The following is a 3,684-nucleotide window of genomic DNA, read 5'->3' as shown; positions in this document are numbered from 1 at the left end:
ATTATATATAATAGCTATTATATTCTAAGTGTTTTGATGATCCTCATAGCCCGACAAAGTTCTCTTCATTACATGCACAATGGGTTATAGATGTAAAATTATCTCGTCAATCGGTGGTTGGTGAGGTGCTAGTGCACCGAACAAATCAGAATGGACCAGGATGTTTGTCCAACGGGAAATGACTCTTTATGATTGATATTTTCAACATGACAAAAAACATGTTAAATTCAATCATTCAAAGGAAGAAGTCAGCCAACAAGTCTCTTCTGGAATTCTCAAAGAATGCAGCAAGGGACCTGGTCCCGGAAAATCTGTGTACAAGAAAAGGACAAAAAGACAGCTGTCAAAAAGTTGCCAACTCTGATGTGGTTGTTGCACGACTTTTCATGACAACAGGCTCTCAGCCAATAGACTTGTCTCAAGGGTTTGTGCCCATTTGAATGTAGTCTTTTCTCCAACAACACTAACACAAGATTTTGGCAAAACAAAACACACAAGCTAAAAGAGAAAAAGCCATTTCAAGGTAGAACAAAACTCATACTCATCAAAAGGATATGATAAGGGTACTGAAGCATCTTTATTGAGTTTGAGTTTTGTGTCTATCACTTATAGTTTTTGCAACTTAAAAATTCTCAAGAACGCTTGCAAAAACTAAACTTTCAAGAAGTATTCTCCGGCAAGCACAACAAGGACCTGATCAAGCTGTAGCCATTAGAGTGTGTCTTAGGATTTATACTTCCTTGCGTAGTGATACACTCAAACTTACTTCTCAAATAAGAAGTAAAGCGGTCGTGTCAAGTAAATAACCAAACTAGTGAGGTTGGGATCGTTCCCACGAGGAAAATAGTCTAAACTTAACTTCAACCTGTTATTACTATTGTTTGGCCAATGACTTCCTTGGAGAGTAAAAACAATAAAGGGGGGTTCATATTTCTAAATGAGTGAACATAAATAACGAACTTGACAGAGACACTTAACAACTTTGAATGTTGGGTTTTAATCAATTAATCAAAGTAACTAGGGTTTACGTGTTCCCCACAGGTTCATAACTTTATAATTCTAACTATAACAATTCTTTCCTACTATCTTGCATGCAAAGTGATAAGTTATGTATTTCTAAATCCTTGGTCCGGCATCTAGAAAATCTCACTCCGCACCTTGGTCCGGCTACGTGTGTTGCTATTCTAACCCTTATCCTTACCTCATATTAAGCATCGTATTCGATATTTGACTAAGTTATTACCTCATACCAATCAATACTAGCCTATTAGATAGCATACACTAAATTTATGTTAATAATTCTTTTCCTATTATCTAACTCCTTGGTCCGGCAAGTAGCATTAAGGCGAGTTCTAACGTTGGCCTTCCGTTAAAAAGACTTATAAGCGAAAGAATTATTAATACATGCAAGACACTATTCTAGAATTGTTATTTTAGTTAGGGTTTATCTCATTATTTTCCTATGGTTCCCACAACCCTAGTTATGGATTTTAGTCACTCATAGCAATGAACACAATATTCAAATATATATTAAATACAGATTCATTTACTTACTTCAATGAGAAAGAATAAAATCCAAAGTTTGCTTGATTAATATCCAAAAATCACTAGCAAGAATCTCAAAATCCAACACTAATACACAAAGTCTAAAAACCTGATGTCTAATCTCATAGAGTCTAACCTCATAAAGTCTAACAATACGGAGTCTAACCTCAAAAAACGAGGTTTTTTGAACTATTTATTAAAAAACAAAAACCTAATTAAACAAAAATTCTAATTGCTGGAAATCTGCCAAAATGCGGCAGGATCGACGGACAATGCGACGGACCGTCATGGACTCCGTCGTCCCATACTTGTGCAACTTCTTCTGCTGCTATCTTCATTCCCCTCGACGGCAAGTATGACGGACCGTCATAGGAACAACGGTCCGTCAAGGGTCTCGTTCCAAAACACTTCAACTCTTGGAATCTGGGTACTGGGATCACTTCTCTGAACTTCACGACGAACCTGCAGGACGAACCGTCATAGCCACGACGGACCGTCACAAGCTTCGTAATCCCACACTTGGTCAGACTTCCCCATATTCCTTCAGCAGCTGCACTACGCTGCCACCTACGGACCGTCACAAGCACGACGGACCGTCATAAGATCCGTAGGTTGTCTCTTCTGCAATTCTTCGCTCAAAATCTCTGCATTCAGCTTTGGACAGATTTCCTGCAAAACAAAGAGAAACTTATATAAAAATTAGCACAAAAAGGCTTTTGGACACACTAAACTTAAGGAAAAAGTATTAATAATACCGTGAAACCACGGTATATCAACACCCTCAACTTAAATTCATTGTTTGTCCTCAAGCGACGCACTATGACTCACTATACAGTCTTTGTACAATAGTATCCATGTTTTATCCTTTGCAATCATTTGGCTATCAATCCCGATTAATCTCATCACATATATGCATGCTATCACTGTTAGGCTTGAATTTTGTGGGATCAGAACATGACACAGACTCACCACGCACTAACACCTATCCTCTTCAATTTCTCACCGAGGTGCTAACAATTCTGGTATTGTAACTAGTGTCCTCACTTTAAAACAAAATCCTCCTTTTTCACACAATGATTTCAGTTTCAGTATAAGGATTACTTTTCAACTCTCACTCTCAGAACAAAGTCACACTCATTCATACCTTTTGCCATAAGCTTGCCCTTATTTTCACTGCCTTAAGTTCGCTATACAACCCTTAGGATCACGATAGGACTTTTTTAGCTTGTAACATAGGCTCGGGGTCAGGTAAGGTATATTTTGGTATACTTTAGTGACTTTTTGCGCTCCTTGACATATCGGCTAAACCTTCCACAGTCTCTCATTTTATCTTGCCCAGTTTCTCATATTCTTTCACCTTGCTATTTTCTCTTCTTTCTTCATTTGTGTAAGTGACTCTCTTCTTTTCTTTCTTGTATTTCTTGTGTATTTTTCTTTTTCTTTACTTTTCTTTTCATCTAATTCTTGAGTCACTTTACTTTTGTTCTTTCTCTCTCTTTGTTCTTTCAACCACTTTCCAGAGCATTCCTCATAGTAGCCACCCTCAACTCATGGATTTGCCATGAGTCAAGGCACACAATACCCAAAGTTGGGTAAGGGCCATAACGAAGGTTTTTTATGCATTAGCCACCCTCAACTTATGATTTTGGCATAAGCTGAGGTGCACATGTCCAAGGAGGGACCAGGGCCAACATATTGTTCCCAGAAAAGATCAGTTGGGGTGAAAAAGAAAGGTCTAATTTTAAGCTCAGATTATTTGGATCAAAGAAGGATAAATTTCATTTGGTTTCTTTTATTTAGGCTAGAAATGCGCTATATTGAATAAGGGCCTATGATCATTTCCTAATTGTCTATTACAACTTACTTTTAGCAGGACTAACCAGGCAAGTTCTAGCTCAGTACCAATAGTGGACTATTCAAATTTCCTCACACTCACTTGACATCTCATCACTATACCAGATTATCAGACACCTAGTTCGAATTTAAGACTTAGGGTAATGCAATGGTGTAACTCTATTTTATGCTTAGAGCCACACAATTATCAGTTACGATGCCTAGTCATGCATTAATTTCCAGTTTATCAGGATATCATTTTAGCCATCATGCTTCAGACTTAAACTATGTACAAAAGATATAAAC

The sequence above is a fragment of the Solanum lycopersicum genome, chromosome 12 (assembly GCF_036512215.1).
Source record: "Solanum lycopersicum chromosome 12, SLM_r2.1".
NCBI lineage: Eukaryota > Viridiplantae > Streptophyta > Magnoliopsida > Solanales > Solanaceae > Solanum > Solanum lycopersicum.
Note: the sequence above shows the minus strand (reverse complement) of the source record.